At 45.3% G+C, this 18,530-nt stretch overlaps 1 protein-coding gene across 3 annotated transcripts in view; it reads left to right on the forward strand.

Moving 5' to 3' along the window:
* The first annotated feature begins 2,727 nt into the window (after window positions 1–2,727).
* RIPOR3 (RIPOR family member 3) overlaps window positions 2,728–18,530 on the forward strand; it is a 102,800-nt gene continuing 86,997 nt past the window's right edge. The window contains exon 1 of one of the 3 annotated variants that reach the window (XM_081011081.1): window positions 2,728–3,036. The gene's annotated coding sequence lies outside the window, so the exon portion shown is untranslated. Of the gene's footprint in view, window positions 3,037–3,916; window positions 4,008–18,530 lie in introns of those variants that run through there. The other 2 variants (XM_081011082.1, XM_081011083.1) reach the window with 2 other exon arrangements.

Consider the following 18,530-nt stretch of genomic DNA (forward strand, 5'->3'; position numbering starts at 1 on the left):
GGTAAAGGACCCCTGGACAGTCCAGTCAAAGGCGACTATGGGGTGTGGCACTCATCTCACTTTTTGGGCCAAGGGAGCCGGTGTTTGTCCACAGACAGCTTTCCAGGTCATGTGGCCAGCCTGACTAAACCGCTTCTGGTGCAACGGGACACTGTGACGGAAGCCAGAGCGCACTGAAATGCCATTTACCTTCCGGCCACCTATTTATCTACTTGCACTGGTGTGCTTTCAAACAGCTAGGTTGGTAGAAGCTGGGACAGAGCAATGGGAGCTCACCCCATCATGCAGATTTGAACTATTTGAATAGGGTAATGGCATGATTTGGTGTCTTCCTCACCAGGAAATCGTGGGCATGATATTTGCAAGAGCCCAGAAGTGCAATGATTTACTTATCTAAGAGTTTTCTTGCTTGCCGGTGTAAAGTCAGAAAAGGGAAAAGGCTCAGTGGTAGTGCAGAAAGTCTTTTATCTGGTCTATGGCATCCCAAATTAAAATACTTCAGGCACATGGACTAGGGGAAAACCCTGCCTGAGGCCACAGTCAAGATAGACAGCACTGGTCTAGCTTCTGTTGCTTCCCTCTCCCAGAATTACTCTGTGTAATTGAAGATTTAGTTTTGCACAAGGTTAAACCACAGAGCCTAGGACTTGCTGATCAGAAGGTCAGCGGTTCGAATCCCCGCAACAGGATGAGCTCCCGTTGTTCGGTTCCTGCTCCTGCCAACCTAGCAGTTCGAAAGCACGTCAAAGTGCAAGTAGATAAATAGGTACCACTCCGACGGGAAGGTAAACAGCGTTTCCGTGTGCTGCTCTGGTTCGCCAGAAGCGGCTTAGTCATGCTGGCCACATGACCCGGAAGCTGTACGCCGGCTCCCTCGGCCAATAAAGCGAGATGAGCGCCGCAACCCCAGAGTCAACCATGACTGGACCTAATGGTCAGGGGTCCCTTTACCTTTACCTTACAGGTAAAACCTAATTAATCTGCACGAAGCTTCCTTCTGCATTACTGAAGCAAACTGAGATCAGGTTTTAATTCCAAACCCTTGGGAACAATATTTTTCTTAACATCCAGCATGCAGAAGAGTTCTGCTTAACGGGAAAGCACGCTACACTATGCATTTTGGTTGACCCTAATTTCTGTGCGTTGCTTTTTTTTTAATTATCCCAAGAACAAAAATATACTTACTTATTGCTACCAATGGGTGGCAGCAACGGGTTCTGTTGCACCAAGACGTGTAGTTCATGCAGTTGGGAACAAGATCCTTAGGGGGAAAGGGATTAAAATTTAAGATATTTAGATGGGGAGATTAATCAATGGAGAACAAAAGCTTTGAAAGATAAGAAAAGCTTGCAGAAAAAGAGAAATAAGAAGGGGGAGGGGAGTCAGTTGGCTTATAGTTAAGGTGATTTAATTTAACATTTCCCCATCTTCCAAAGTCCTGACATTTCTGTATTGTACATTTGCGTGAAACTATTTAGTACATATGTTTAGATAATGATGAGTATGATTATTATGGATCCAGACAATCATACCAGTGAAATCTTGTCCATATTAAGAGTTGGGGTTAAAGATTTGCCTGTTTTAATAGGCAGCGAATATCCAAATGCTGAGAATGTTGAGCAGAAATCACAAGGAGGCATTGTTAACCCCACTTGCAACTTGTGAATATACAGAATCATTTATATATATATATATATATATATATATATATATATATATATATAATGATATATACTGTATCATGTATGCATGATCAGTGGTACTGAATGCTCACTAAATGCATAAGGGATGGGTCAAACTTCATACGTTTCGGGATGTTGGAGACAACCAAAACAGAGTGGACATCCAGCGAGGATGTCCACAGTAGGACTGTGGCTCAATGATACAGCATCTTTTCTGCATGCAGAAGGCCCTCAGCATCTCCTGGTAAGGCTGAGAGAGACTCCCTTTTGAAATCCTGGACAGCCACTGCCAGGTAGTGTGGACAATATTGAGTTAGATGGAACGACTTTTAAAAGAAAGGCCACTTCCCATTCGCCCACTTGAAGGTGTACCTAGGGGTTGGTTAGGTTGGCCTCCACCAAGGGTGCAGACCTAAGCGGTGCAAAAATTGCGCCCCTTCACTGCAGCTCGGAAGACTAGAGGCCGGTCCGCTGGTCCACGCGCTCCCGGGCTACTCCCTGCTGTTTTAGGTAGCCGGACGAGGCGCGCAGGCTCCTTTGGGCGCTTTGGTGGAGGAGCGCAAGGGACGCGGAGGGGGCACAAGGGCGCAAGGGAGCCTGGATACGCCTCTGCCCACTCGCCCTCCATCAGGGTGTGCACGTGTACGTGTGAACTACCCTAGCCTTGGGCGCTGGAGAGGGAAAAACTTTCAGTTTCCCCTTTACCTTCCTTTGCCTGCCCCTCCCCTGCAAGGTTGTATTTGGCCTTTTTCGCTCGCTCGTAGCCGGCCAGGAGGGAGGGGGCGGGCGGTGTGAGGTGCTCCCCGACGAATACGAGCCGAAGAAGGGCTGGCGATCGCAGCATGCGTCGGAGGCGCCTCCATTTCCAGTCCTCGACGCCCCCCACCCCCTTGCGGGCATGGGCGTGAGGGAGGGAGGGTCGTGGTGGAAGGGGAGAGGGAGGGGAAGAGAAGAGAAGCAGTCAGGCAGCAGGGGGTGGGGAGGAGGACGCGGGAGGCGATCCTCCTCGGAGGCCGCCGCCGCTGCTGCGCGCGTCTTCCTGGAAGAGGCGCCCCGTCCCGGTGGTGGCACGCGCGCGCCCAGACGGCGAAGGTGGCGCCCGCGATAAGGCGGCCCCTATCGGGACCTCGCAGGCAGCAACAGCCGCCGACGGCGAGGAGGAGCTGCCGGGGAGACGAGCAGCGGGCACATCCCCAACGCCGAGAAGGGAGGGAAGGAGAGCGGGCGGCGTCAAGGCACCGCGCTGGACGCGCACCGGAGGCTCGACAGCTCGGCTGCCCGGGCGGACGGACGGACGCCGCGGCAGAAGCCCACCCGCCGCCCAGGTGCGATCCCCGGAGGAGATGTAGCAAAGGTCTGTGGCGGGCGGGGGGGGGGGCGGTCAAGGGGGGCGTCAATGCACAGACGTCGAGGGTGCTGGTGTTTGGAGACTGGCGCCTCACCTAGAGGAGACCCGGCTGGGCACCTTTATGGAGAAAGGTGCCATAGTAGAGTCTGGAGAGCTAGAGGTCTGCGTAGGAGAGCGTTTGCTGGAGGTCCGCAGGCAGCCGGTAAAGGGTTTTTCCGTGGGATGTTTCCAGGGCATGCTATGAGGGCTCTTTTCGGCCGGACGAGAAGCTCCATATAACTCGCGATTGGTCCGGCAAACGCCTCTCTTCTGCCTTAGGACTAAAGGGTTCGCCCTGCTGAACACCTGGGACTTACTTGCTTCCCAGGAACCACGCAAATAATTTCGCCACACATCTCCCCCATTTCTCCCCATTATTTAGCTCTAGGTGTCCTGACTTCCTGGGTGTGCTGAGGCACCTATACCGGTTCATGGGAATCGTAACAAATATTATTATGCTAGAAGTACCCAGGGCACTTTATAATCTTCATCCTGTTTGCTCTCAGGTCGGTAATTACCGCGTTCCCATTTTAAGGATGGGGAACAGTAGCTAAGTGAGTTGCTCAAGGGCATAATGAATCTGTGGCACTTCAAATCATCGAATCTAGGTGTCAGTCCAACATGAGTCGACCAACAGAGTATGCCTGGTGATCTCTAGAAAGCAGAAGTAGAATGAATGGGTGGAAATGTCAAGGGCGCATATTTTGACTAAGCATCGCTGGTATCCTCCTATTGGGACAGAGGTAGCTGGTGCCCATTGGGACTGGAAGACAGGGAGCCCGAACAGTGGGTGGGACCAGAGCCAATGCTAGACAGAGCCAAGAATCCTAGCTTTGCCCCCCCCCCATCCTCCTCCCTGCTGAAGAGTGGTAACACTGAGATGGAGGGGATGGAAGGAGAGGTTGGCAGGCAGCAAGACCTCCCTGGACTGGTTGTAGGTAAAAGGACAGGCATGTAGGTTGGGGCAAACTGGGGCTTGGGTGGCAGCATCTCATTCGCCCTGATGGACCACTGGCAAGAGCTGTGTCAGAACAATAGGAAACTAAGAGGCTGCCTTATACTGAGTCAGACCGTTGGCCAGTCTAGTTCAGTATTGTCTACACTGACTGGCAGAGGCTCTCTCAGCCCTACCTGGGGATTCTGGCACTGTGGGGGGTTGGACTAAATGACCCTCCTGGTCCCTTTCGACTCTGTGATTCTATGCTGGGATTGAACCTGTGGCCTTCTGGGTGCAAGGCAGATGCCTTGCCACTGAGCTATACAACAGGAGGGTGTGGACTGTCCCTCATTGGAGGTGTTTAAAAAGAGTCCAGGGTACTGCAGATTCCTGCATTAACCAGGGGATTGCACAAGATGCCCTTCAGAGATGCTGCCAACCACCTATTACATTAGTGTTGCCATATGTCTGGATTTTCCCAGACTCAACAACTTTGGGCAAAACTTTAAAAAACTCAACTTTTGTACCTGGATTTTCACTTTCTGAAATATGGCAACCCTATATTACGTGCCTATGAATTTATGATTACTTTCATAGCCTGCCTTTCCTGCAAGGAGCTCAAACTGGTGTCCCACTGCCGTGTTTTATCCTCACGACAACCCCGTGTAGTAGGCTAGACTGAGAAAAACGTGATTTGTCCGTGGCTTTATGGATGCATGGGGATTGTCCGTTGTAGCACTAAGGTGAACACACCAGCAGTGCAAGGATTTCTGCTTGTGCAATGGGACGTCCTCCCCATCTCCTCCCCCTGCACCGAGGGCTTCTCCAACCCCCTGGAGCAGATTTAGGGTGGGTGTGATGCATGCACAAGGTGGGTTCTGGCAGGAGGAACATCTCATTGCAAATGCAGAAACTCTTGCATTGACAGGACTCAGTAGATAACCACCTTGGGTATCCCAGGCCCTAAGTCCAGCATTCTGGACTACTACACAACACAGGTTCTACTATGATCATAACTTGTCTTAGCTTCCTCCTCGAAAATAGAGCCCTCCAGCATAATCTAACATCCATTGTCTTTGAAGGAATGCGTGGGATAGACTGAAAACAGAGGTTGCTTCCACATGACCTGTTCATTGAACATTCATCCTGATTTGTTTGCAGGGAGATTAGACCATGTTAGCTATTTAATGAGCGTTCATTGTGTTTCGTTCGTGTTTGATAATGACATTGTGTCAAGGCAAGTGTTACTTCACACTTTCACGTACAGCTTCCCATCACTTTCCTTATGGCAAAAGCCTGATCTTTTGGGGACGTGGGTTTGTTGTGCAAGACCAACCCGTCAAGCATAATTGCACAAACTGAGTTTGCTGGCAAGTGATTGAAATTCACCCGAAAACACTGACAGTCTGCAAGCGCCCAGAGAGACAGATCCACTTAAATGAGGGGTAGAAGAAGCAAGTACCTACAGTAGCAGATGGCTTAACTGTATAATACTTGTATAGCAGAAGTTCTCAAACTGTGGAGAATGTCCACAGTAGGGAGTGTGGGGTAAGGCACAAGAATCTGGAAGAGGAGATGCAAACTTTCAGTGTGGGGACAAGAGATCCTGCAGCAGCAGCAGCAGGCAGAGGCAGATAGCAACTTAGGAACATTTGTTGGCATCAGTCTGTCTCAAGAGACAAGGGACTGGGCCTCTGGGGGTGAAGCCAAACCACTGTGTTTGGAGCACTGTGTTTAGTGACCTTTCCAGAATGCAAGCCTGGGCAGTGTGCATGGAGGAGATCCCAGGTTGCACAGATGACAAGACCCGCTTTCTTGGCTTCACTGATGTGGTCCAAAGGACCACTATGTTTGGCACCAGCTTGGCTACAGGAGTTGCTGAAAGGAGGCATACAAAGCACTGTCCAACCATCTTAGGGACTCCAGATTTGTGGAGGGGTTTCTCCTTAGCCTTTTCTTCTCCCAAAGATATCCTGCAAGGCAACGGAGATTTAGGACTGGAGTTTTCCTTCTCCTAGGTGGGCTATCTTCCCAGGTTGATGAGCCCCACCTGCTCCTCACTTCCCTCTACAACACGTGCAGAAACTGCCTTCTTTTGACTGGACTCACTATTGGTCTCATCAAGAGACAATGGAGTGCACCTCCGGGGTGAAGTCAAACCGCTGAAGAATCACAGTGCCTGCTGGGGCTGCAGAGACCGTTAACTTGTAACTGGTGACCTTTCCAGGGCACAAGCCTGGGCAGTGTGTATGGAGGTCCTGGACTGCCCAGACTTGTGCCCCTCTCTTGGTCTCAGCTGCTGTCTATGTGCCATGTGGTTTCTGGAATTCCAAAGGGTGGGAAGGGAAAGCACACAGATAAAAGTCCCTTGATGAAACTGATGAGTCAGAGAGGTTCTTAACTTACAGCTGTTTGACAGAATTTTGTGGAAGAAGTGACAATGGGCCAAAACCAGCCGTGTGGGAAAATACTTTCTTTTCCATTTTAATCTACAAACTGGAGCAAAGCTGCTAAATTCTGGCTCAGGAAGGATGCCACACAATGGGGGAAAGCGCCAATATCAGATGGGGTGGGGGAGAGACTCATTGGACACCATTGCTTGGTGAGAGAATGAGAGGAGCTGTTTTATTGCATAGGTACCAAAAATGCTAGAGAGCTATCTGTTATCTTTCATGCAGGCATAAAATTGGAAGCATAAAGAGTCCTGAATGTTGGAAAGCTTCCCACCACTCTGAGAAATGGTGTCTCGTACGGTATGTGCATGCAAATGAAGACTTCTGGGTCCAACATTTTTCAAAGATAATTCTCTGAGGCACTTAGATGTCGAACGATACGTCCTCAACTCTGCTCCCAGAGGATGCTGGAGGGCAGAGTGTTGTGCGTTCAAGGGTCCTTGAAGAACAATGATCTTCAAACTGCCTTGGGCTATGAAATCTTCATTTCTGCACACCTTTTGAGACTCTACCCCACACAACCCCCTGCTCAGGATGTCACAGGGCCAGATGCAAAAGGATGTTGGGATGTCAACAGAGCCAAATGCTCCCTGGGGGAGAGGGAAGCCAATTGCCTACTGCACCCAATGAACAACACCAATAGGATGACTGCCATTCAAATATAAACATACTGGTACATTGGATCGAGTAAAGATAAGAGATTCTAACCGCCCAGTTTTGGTAAAAGAATCCCATTTTGTTGCTTTCGTTAAACAGTCCATAGAAACTCCTGCCAATCTATTGCAAGTAATCCAGCAACCTACCTGTTCCTGTCAGGGCTGGCCCATGTCAGAGCTGCAAATAATACCCAAGGCCGGTCAAGTTATTTTGGTACCTGAGGCAATAGATCCCACAAGCACCTCTTCCATTCCCTGGGAATAGAAATGCAACAATAATAAATCGGATAACAATTTGCTGCCCTTCCACGACATCCAAAACCAACTGCTTGAAGTGGCACCTCTCAGCTGGGCGCTGCCTTCTTTTCCTAGCTTGCCTCCTGACTTTTGATGCTACAGTCAAACCTCGGCTCCCAAATGCCTCTGTTTTGGAACGTTTCAGCTCCTGAACGCCGAAAACCCGGAAGTAAATTCTCCGGTTTTTGAACACTTTTTGGAAGCCAAATATCCATCGTGGCTTCTGCCTGTGTGCAGGAAGCTCCTGCAACCAGTCACAAGCCACACCTCACTTGTCAAACCTTTCGGAAGCCAAATGAGCTTCCGGGACAAATTACACTTGACAATCGAGATTTGACTGTATTTCTGAATGTGTCTGAGCTGGGGCAACTGGGGAGAGGCAGGCAGGCAGGCTAGTAGGAGAGGAGAGCAGGCGGCAATAGGAGATGGGAGGGGAGGGGGAAGAAACTTATTGCACATGGGCGGAGAACGAGAGGTGAACAGGCGGTGGGGGCGAGAGGAGTCCTGTGTCCAGTTGTGCATGGCAGAGGAAGGTGTGCTTCATAGAAGTTATGGGATGGGGGGAAGAAGTGTGGGCAGGCTAGTGGGCCTCACAATATTTTGTTCAAGTTGGCACCTATGACTCTGCCTAATGATAGGGCCGGTCCTGATCTTCTCATCCTGAAATTGCATTGTGGAGATAACAGTTATATCTCCCTTAGTTACGTTTTGTTTTTGTTATACTTACTTTCTAGGACTATGTAATGATTGTGCATTATTTGCTTTTAGTCCTGTTTGTGGTTTTTGGGTCGCAGCCCAGCTACATTTTACTGGAGATGTGTTGTTTCAAAGTCTCTCTATAAATAGCGCTTTTGATAACCCTGCCCTATATAAAACCTGAATTGACCATACTGTATATAAAGCCCTGCATTATGTGAAAAGTGAAGTACGGACATACATGCCGCCTTTCCATAGTTAAAAGCATGCACTTGGTTGTTTGCAGCATGAAAAAAATTACATAATTACAAAGGTAACAAAAGTAGTTCTAATACATTAAATAAAACATCAAAAAGTGTGCAACCAAATTGCAACAGTTTCTATATAAACCATAGTAAGATCTAAAATATACACAAAATTAATATAAATAACAGCAACAACTCACACCCCAATCCCCCTAAACAATACCCCAGCCTCAGTGTCTGTTCTGCAGCCTCAGCTTTTGTAGCTGGAGTCAGTCCAGGCCCCATCCTCCCAGGCAAGGTGGGAAATGGCCTGCAAGGCAGGGAGCAAGTCTTCCAGGACTCAGCCATGTGAACAAACTCTGTGTTGACCACTGCAAGATCACCAGGTCTTGAACGCTTTCCTTTATCTCTACAGAGGATGTCCTCCTTGTCCCAAACCTCTTTGATGCTTGGGCTTCTCAGATTATGACTTATTCTTTCTATATACAGTACTTGTATCTTTCAGGAGCTCAGGGCTGCAAATCTGTAGGCTATCCCAATTCACCCTACCCCGGCAATGTCCAGAAAATTCCATACGTATGGCAACTCAAACTAGTAGTACACACACACCAACTTGCCTTGGAGTAAAGGTAAAGGTAAAGGTAAAGGTAAAGGTAAAGGGACCCCTGACCATTAGGTCCAGTCGTGACCGACTCTGGGGTTGTGGCGCTCATCTCGCTTTATTGGCCGAGGGAGCCGGCGTACAGCTTCCGGGTCATGTGCCTTGGAGTAAATCCCATCAAAAGTACTTCTGTGTAGACATGTATAAGCTTGTGGTATAAAACTGACACAGTTAATTGAATATAATATTGTTAATTGGGTGACAGGCCTAGTTATCATGTATAGCTTCGCTCTGTGACAAAGCAGAAATGCGTTGCAGTGAAAAAATTCTACTCGTATTCCTCACTCTACACATGAAAATTCTGTTGTCAACCTGCCTCACTTTCACTCCACATGTGAATATCCTGAAGATTAAATATTTTTGATGTTTCCAGTTTGAATACATTTTCAGGTTTTCTCTCTCAAGAATCTGGCTTTTAGTTAGCATGGATGAATCTGTCAATTTAACTTTCTCTGAAATTTCTAATTGTTCCAATCTCATGTTCTGTTCACCAGATTTTCACATCAGTTTGCATATTTTTTTGTAATTAAAAAATGTCCTCCTGAAAACAACAGCATTTCTCCTAATACAGTTGTACCTTGGATCTCGAACGCCTTGGCTTCCGAACAAATAAGCTTCCGAACCCAGAAGTGAGTCTTCCAGTTTCTGAACTATTTTTGGAAGCCGAACGTCCAACGGGGATTCTGCAGCTTCCAATTGGCTGCAGGAACTTCCTACAGCCAATCAGAAGCCTCCTATAGCCAATCAGAAGTCGTGCTTTGGTTTTTGAATGTTTTGGAAGTCGAATGGACTTCCGGAACGGATTCCATTCGACTTCCAAGGTATGACTGTATACACATTTCTTTCTGCAATTTTGCGCAGTATAGACATTTTTGCAAGCAATTCCCCCCAACATTTCTTATGCTATTTTCACGAACATAATGCATTTTTATGCACGTGCCCTAACATATGCCTTTTCGTAAACATTTTTTGGCTGGAGAACTACTTTGAAAATGCCAGAGAAGCGCTAATTTTGAAGGAAAGCAACATTTCAACCAGCGTAGTCTTTTGGAAAGTACAAATCAGATAGGCTTGCAAAAAAAATGTGGACCCAACCATATATTTCCACTGTCCCTAGTTTTCACTGAGGCCTTGTGTAACTTCTTTCATTTCAGTGATGAAACTAAGATTTGGGGTGGGGTGGGAAGTCTCATTTTTGAAGGTGACTTGGCAAGTTTATCTGCTATTTCTTAAACACACCAAATCATATCAGAAGCAAACCTTTGTGCCATTTCCAGCTCTGTCTTAGAGCAGGGGTGGGGAAACTTTTTGGCCCAGTGGGCCAGATCTTTATCTCCCCTATCCCAACCCCATAGGACAGCTTCAGCAGGCAGGTGGGGACTACCACCTGTCTGTCATCTGATGCCACGATGATGTCAGGTGCCTTTCTTTACTTTATGTTAATCAAAAACTTATCTCTCTATTTACAACACTATTTTAGTACAGTGGTACCTCGGGTTACATATGCTTCAGGTTACATACGCTTCAGGTTACACACTCTGCTAACCCAGAAATAGTGCTTCAGGTTAAGAACTTTGCTCAGGATGAGAACAGAAATCGTGCTTCGGTGGCGCGGCAGCAGCAGGAGGCCCCATTAGCTAAAGTGGTGCTTCAGGTTAAGAACAGTTTCAGGTTAAGAACGGACCTCCGGAACGAATTAAGTACTTAACCCGAGGTACCACTGTACATTAAAACACATATATTTGAACACATGGCTTATAACGACCACCTCCATTGATTTATATGTTTAAATCAGGACTAATGGAATATTCTTATTGTTACTGTAATTGCTGGGAGTGGTGTTTTTGTTTTTTTTAAAAAAAGAAACATTGATATTATCTATTTATTGTTTCTTTTTTGCAATAATTTTTTAAAAGGCGTTATTTTAGTACAAAAGACTGTTGAGCACTTCTTCTTTTTGAAACAATTTTTATTTGATTTTACAAGTGAAGAATTATAACAATACAAAATACATATCCATATTTACAGATTTCCCTCTCCTCCATGTAGTCCTATTGTCAACTTTTTCAACTGCATATTATTTCAGAATCCATATCTTGTATCTCACCATATTGTCCATGATACTTGCTACATTACAAGTGTTATTAGAATCCTGCTAATGTTTTTATCCGCTTACAGTGGTCTCCTAGATAAATTATAAATTTTGCCCATTCTTTATTGAGCTCTGAGTCCAGTGGTGCCTCAGGTTAAGAACTTAATTCGTTCCGGAGGTCCATTCTTAATCTGAAACTGTTCTTAACCTGAAGCACCACTTTAGCTAATGGGGCTTCCCGCTGCCGTCGCACCACCAGAGCACGATTTCTGTTCTCATCCTGAAGCAAAGTTCTTAACCCGAGGTACTATTTCTGGGTTAGCGGAGTCTGTAACCTGAAGCATATGTAACCTGAAGCGTATGTAACCCGAGGTACCACTGTACTTCTGAATGCCCTTTCCTCCCAATTTATTTGTCTGCCTTGCTTCTTGATCTGGATGTTCAACGAGGAATGATAGGTGCTGAGAAGCCATAAATTGAAGCAATGTTTTGGGTGTCCCATGCCATCTGTGCCTTATACTGAGTCAAACACTTGGCACATCCCACTCATCATTATCCATTCTGAGTAGCAGCAGTTCTCCAGGGTTTCAGACTGAGGATATTCCCAACCCAACCTGGAGATGCTGGGGATTGAACCTGGGACCTTCTGCATGCAAAGCAGCTGCTCTACCACTGAGCCACGCCCTTTCCCAGATCTACTACCTTCTTGAGTTGGAATTCCATCCATCACTTGTAGTGGCCAAGGAAGTGCTTGGCTCGCCCAAAGCTTTCCTCCGCAGCAGCTCCATTCCTTCAAGTCAAGTGAGGACATGACAACAATGTTTGGAACTGCAGAAGAGATCGAACTGTGCTAAATGTCAGAAAGAGTGTCTTTAGTGGAACAAGCTGCTTGGGAGGTTGTGCAACAATGTGCACCCGAGGAAGCTTCCCAGAAAGGATTGGCGAGGCGTCTCTGGTGGAAACGGAGACCAACTGCTGGCCTGTAGGCTACATCCAATCCACGAGCCCATTTTATCTGGCACAATGCAATCAAAGCCTTGATAAAAATTCTGTCCACAATTATTATGCGCAAGGAAAAGAATGCTGTTTTCAAAAGGTTGGGATAGACAGATGCCCCATATTTTCGTGCCACATTTTTCCCTTGGGTACATTTGCAATGCTGGTTGCTTTTCCATGTATAATTCAGAAAGGCAGAAGAATACTTAGCATTTGACCTTTGAGGCATTCTTTCCTCAGTCTTACCCATACGAATGATCTCATGTTTCCTGTGCAGTCTTTGGTCAGATCCACCCCATACATTTCTAGCACTCTTATTCCACTTTAATAGTCATGGTTTCCCCCAAAGAATCCTGGGAGATGTAATTCATTAAACATGCTGGCCTCACAAAGTTACAATTCCCAGCACCTTTAACAAATTACAGTTCCCACTATTCTTTTCAGTTCTCGCACTAGATGCCACAAACTTTATTCTAGAGCTTGAACTCTGTGAATGGGTTGTGGGGTGTTGCAAAAATACATAAATGAGGACTGAACCGCTGTCTGGAGAACAGAGTGCACCCCCTTAAGATTGGATTGAATTATTATTATTATGGCAGGTTTTGAATAAATGTATACAAACTTTTTATTGATAACATATATATAGATGACTTAAGGATCTTTACAATTTTATAACATGCAGAGAATAACATGTGCTAAGAAACTAGAGAGAGGAGCTGAGGGAAGTCTGGGGGGTGGGAGGGAGGGTTTTTTTTTCTTTTTGGGGAGGGAAAAAATGGAGGGGGAATGAGGATGATGTATTTTTGATTGATTGTTATTTTGAAACTCTTAATAATAATAAAAAAAGAATTATTATTCCTCCTATTTGTGATGTTCAGGTTGTGAGTGCCATTTATTATGTATCCAAAATGGCGGCATCCAGCCAGGCTCTGAGCATCCTGATAACCTCAGGCTGCAGTGTAGCAGGAAATGGAGAAGAGTTTCCCACCAGCCTTAAAACAACCAGGTCCCCAAGGGAATCCTTGCTGGGTGATGGGCCTGAGATGAGACAGGGATTACAAAGGCAGACCATTTTAAAGAGGAATTTGATGGATGGAAGTACTGGGAGTAGACTGAGAGATGTGTTTTTCAGACATAGTAGTCTTTGGTTCTCAACATCCCTTGCCAGTACGCTCCTTGTTTGCATCTTTGGGGAACCATAACGTTGCCAGTCCTTCAAGGACTGGTGTATGGCAAGGAATCTGGAATAGAAATATGACAACTAGAAGGCAATTAATCATATGCTCTTATTGGAGAAATGGGATTGTGGAAGGACTGAAAAGAAGACCTGTGGACAGAATTGTGTAGGCATAGTATTTGTGCTGTATCTGTTTAATGTATTACAAACATGACTTTCACCAAGGGCCAAGAGGAAATGAGCTGGCAGAATGTAATTAATCAAGCTGTAATTTGGCCCGCATTGAACATTGGAATGAAAAGTAGCTGATGGTAACAGCCAAATGTTCCTCAGGGAGCAGCTCTTTTAATAAGCATATTTTAGGGCGTGAAGGATTTAATCTATTTCTGGAGATGGTGAGCACAGCCTATTGGGCATTAATTCTACCATGCCTGGTTGAAATGAACGGGGCGATGGGCAAGAGGAGAATTTGCTGTTCTCCCAGTGAGATTGGATTATGCTTGGAGTCTTCCGTAGCACAAGCAAAGGCAGATCTATTTTTGATGTGCCATTTTCCCCCCAAATCTGTTTCCATTGCCAACTAAGTTCTGCAAAAGCAGAGCTTTCTGTTTTGGAAACTTTCTGTGCAGCTTTAAAGACAGAAGGTCTATAGTCACAATTTCTATGGTAACTCTAGGGAGGAGAGTGAAGAAAATAATTCCGTCTCAGCCACTGAGACATTGAACTCAGTGATGGTTACAAACACTAGGTTTTGACACTTCTGCTGGAAATATGCTAAAACCGCAAAGATTTCAGAACAGTGTGATGGAGTGCGTGCTGAGTTTTGTCCATCGTTTGGGAATCCTCCTCTCTCAAGACTGACAAATTGTTAAGGGTAATCTTTTGTACAGTGGTACCTCGGGTTAAGTACTTAATTCGGTCCAGAGGTCCGTTCTTAACCTGAAACTGTTCTTAACCTGAAGCACCACTTTAGCTAATGGGGCCTCCTGCTGCCGCCGTGCCACCGGAGCACAATTTCTGTTCTCATCCTGAAGCAAAGTTCTTAACCCGAGGTCCTATTTCTGGGTTAGCGGGGTCTGTAACCTGAAGCATATGTAACCCGAGGTACCACTGTACTAGAGAAACGAGTGGATAGGGAACTGGGCCTCCCATTTTTTCTCCTTGGAGCTTGCTACATCCTTTCCATCCTGGGCCCTTAGCTACACAGTCTAACCTACCCCCAGGCAGGTCTGTCATTGCCAGCAACACAAGGACACATGGCCATAGAGGCTGACCAGCTCAATATTGCCATGTACCACCAAATAGTGTGGTTTCAGAACTTTGGAAAAGGAACTATCTCTGGAACAGAAGTGCAATTCTGATGGAAGATGGGAGGAATTGCTCAACGAACAAGAAATCAGCTTATGTTAATTTCTGATCTGATCTGATTGGGTGGAAAGGGTCCCGAGAGAAGAGCTTTTTATTGGCTCCTTGCTATGGGTGGGTGGGCCAAGGAGCACATACTGGCAGCCAGCTCCCCTTCGTGCTAATAGCCGCTGCATTTAGTGCTAAAGTGAATCTAACTTGTACTACATTTGTATAAATAAGCATAAATATTTATGCAGACTTTTCAGGAAGATAAGTGTGATTGCTAGCTGTTTTCGGTTGGTTGGTTTCTGGCTAAGAGCATCACACGGTCAGGAGAAGATCCAGGGTTTTCTCAGTCATAACGCCATGCGAGCGCTTCTGTCTTCAATTTATTTCACACCAAGGTGGAAATGGCAACAACCAAGTTTGTGTCGTTTTTTAAATAGAGATAGTGTTTAAAAATTCCAAAGGCTGTGATATGGTATATATGTTTGCACATTTTTTTTTAAAAAAAATCTAAGCCAGGGTATCTGAAGAGATATTCCATGTGGCTGTGAGTGGAGATCGCGATGGTGGAAGAGCTCTTATCGGATGAGACGCATCTCCACTCTGCTTCACATTTTTCTTGCTGACAACAACAACAACATGATTTGCTGCCTTCCAAGATAGTTAGCATCCTGGCTCAGGATTGCACAACCAGATGTGTTACCACAGAAACAATCTAAACAGTAAAGCTCTTTTTCCAGTTCCAACCCACCCCTCCAATAATGGCGAATCAAAATGTTGCAGCCATATTTCAGCTTTCTGTAAATGTGTGTTTGAGAAAGAGAGTGTAGGAGGACGATACTTTCCTACATCTGTTAACATTTTAAGGTTCTCCATACAGTCCTGGAAATTGAAATATACTGTATTAGGAACGTGATTTATATGCCTCAGAGACAGTTTTATTAAAATCCTGAGTTTTTTAAAACATTTTTTTCCTAAAGAGCTGCTCATTTCTTCAGAACTGATTTATTCTAACTCACTCACAACAGGCTTAGTGGCAATGGCAGATAAAGGCTGTCTCTTTGAAAGCAAACAAAGTAGTTGAGTACTCTCAACTGTGACAGATTCTGATGCTGACAAATGTTAACTTATTAGTAATATAAAGTGAATGTATATTGAATTAAGGGAAGCCTCTCTTTTTTAACCCAGTAGTTCCCATTCTTGGGCATCCTAGTTTGCCAGAGAACTGCTGGTAGACCACACGAGGAATAAATAAATGAAGTTTGCAATCCTAAGTACACACTGGGCTCCTCCACATGATCTGTTTATTGAACATATATCCTAATTTGCTTGCACTAAGCTTATGCAGAGGTCAGTTTCTGGTCTTTATTGAGCATTTCTTCTGATTTGCTTGTGGGGCAGCTATATGACAATGAGAGTCCATCCAGCATTTATCCTGATTGACTTGTGGGGTGTTTATATGTTTTCTCATTAACCACCTGTTCATTCCCTACATTGCAGTGCTTTTCCCTGTCACTTTCCTAACCACAAAAAGCACTTCAACCCAGAACTGAAAACCATGGTTTGGAGAGGGTTTCCCACTCCACTTTGAAGATCGCGTGCTAAGCATTGGCTGCTGTGGTTTGGAGGACCCGCTGCATTGAACCATGGATAACCGAACCCTAGAGAGATAAGCACTATTCTGCTGAGGCATGGGCCAAATTAGATGCTGGATTTTCTATTTTGTCTCCCCGAGCACAGTGCTCTATTTTCTCCCATGTTACTGAATGCCTGCCACTCATGCCTATGGGAATAAGAGACACCGTTTGCCTGGGTGACCAGACCTGCCCTCTGCTCAGTGCTGGCAACAGGTTATGGTGATGCTAGCAGTAGGTTCCCTCTTTGTGTAGCCTTGTCTTCTGCTTGGCATTGTCATATCTGCTCCCAGACTTTTCCTAGAGAAGTTAGACTGGCTCCCTCCTTCTGCTGGCAGGCAAGGACCTTTCATTCCAGTTTAGGAACTGACTGGAAAGGGCTGGCACTGTGATTTCCCCTACCTTCTTGCAGTTACATTACCTGTGTTTTTAGAAATATATTTTTATATTATTTTAATTCTATTAGTGCTTCATTATTTTTTTAAATGACTATCTTTTTGGCTTTTGCTATTTTATCTTTAAACTGCCTTGAGCCCTGATCTGGGGAAAAAGGTGGAATAATAATAATAATAATAATAATAATAATAATAATACATATAGTTCTTGGAGGTGTTATGCTGAAAAAGCCACATTGAGGCATATGGTATGGGCTTGTGTTGTGACCTACTGTATTGTTTTTTGGACTGTAGTTGTTGTCCATATCAATATTGTACTGGTGGAATTCATTGATAATTGCAGATGTTCATGGATTTTTAAATTATGTTCCTATAGTATGGGGGCTAGCAGCAAGACGGCAGAAGTGGATTTTGTAAGTCCTTACTAAGAAATGTGTGCATCAAGCCTGGAAAGATAAACATCCACCATCTATTACGTAATGGTCTGATGGTCTTGCTGTCCTGGCTGCATTCAAGCATGTTTCCTATAAACGATAATCTTATATGGATACCTATTTGGACATCTGGAGGGCTTATATTGATTTATATGTTTAACATGGGTATTGTATCCTCGCTGTGACCTGATGATGTTTCTTGTATTATTATTTTTATTGTTGTTATGATGGTTTCTTTCTTTCTTTCTTTCTTTCTTTCTTTCTTTCTTTCTTTCTTTCTTTCTTTTGCTTGCTAATAAAAGATTCATAAAAAGCGAAAAAGAAATAAGTGGCGTACTATAAACGGGACCCATATTGGAGCTGAATTACACCCCTGCCCAGTCATATCATTAATTTATCTTCCATACTATGGGATCGCACTTTTGTGGCACTGCCGTTGGAATTAAAGCGTTTAAGATTGAGCTGATTGCGCCCTTCCTTTCTCCGAATCTCCCAGATGTTCCTTAAGGATGAGGAAATGTTTTCATTCTGAAATTGCCCGATGCTGACTCCATGTCCCCATCATTTTATTGCTAAAAATGCCTTGGGCTCGGTGTCAGCTGAAAGTTTAAGCGGCCTGCTATGCTATTTTTGGATTATTCGAGTGCATTAAGATGGATGTTTTCCATGAACAGCACGCCCCCCCCCCCAGCCTGGTCCTCCACCAACATATTTCTCTCTGTACTCACATAACCTCTTTGATTTACTGGTTGAATCATCACAAACTTCACAATCTCACACATGCTTCCTCCAGCCTGGACAGACGGGACCAAGAAATAGACACAGCCAGATTCCAGCGTAGTGCTTAAAGGGTATATATGCCTATACCTTTTGTGTTCTTGTGAGGCTGTTTGCATTGTTCCATCCCTGCAGGTGAAACACAATACAAATAATCTCCAGCTAGTTGTATAACAGACTCTTGAAGCGGCATTCTCATTGGAAAGGCTGAGTCTTTTAAAAATAGCATCCACCTTTGCGAATGACCCTCTGGTGGTGTCTTCCCCACGGTCCAGTGGTTTGTAATATGTTACGGAACAGAGTTATGAACTAGGAAGTCCACAGCTAAGATAAGGTGCACTGAACCTGAGCTGTTTGTTTGCTGGTGGCAAGCAGTGTGGGGATAGAGTAGGAGTCACTCAATTCTACATACCCACCCCGTAGACCAGCTGCCCAACAGTTGGTCATCAACAAGCAAGGGTAGAACTTGGAGGAGCTGATAGACAATAACTTGTTAGGAACACTCCCATCCCATGGAGTTTTTAACCCGTGCTGTTGCAGTCCCAGATGAGGCGGCCTCAAAGGAGATAACACCAATGGGTAGCACTCTTTCAGGTAGCACCAAGGCCAAAACTGTCGCCTCTGTTTGTTGTTGTTTTTGTCTTGATGGGTATTAGGG

This window comes from Podarcis pityusensis (assembly GCF_964106645.2).
Source record: "Podarcis pityusensis genome assembly, chromosome: 6".
NCBI lineage: Eukaryota > Metazoa > Chordata > Lepidosauria > Squamata > Lacertidae > Podarcis > Podarcis pityusensis.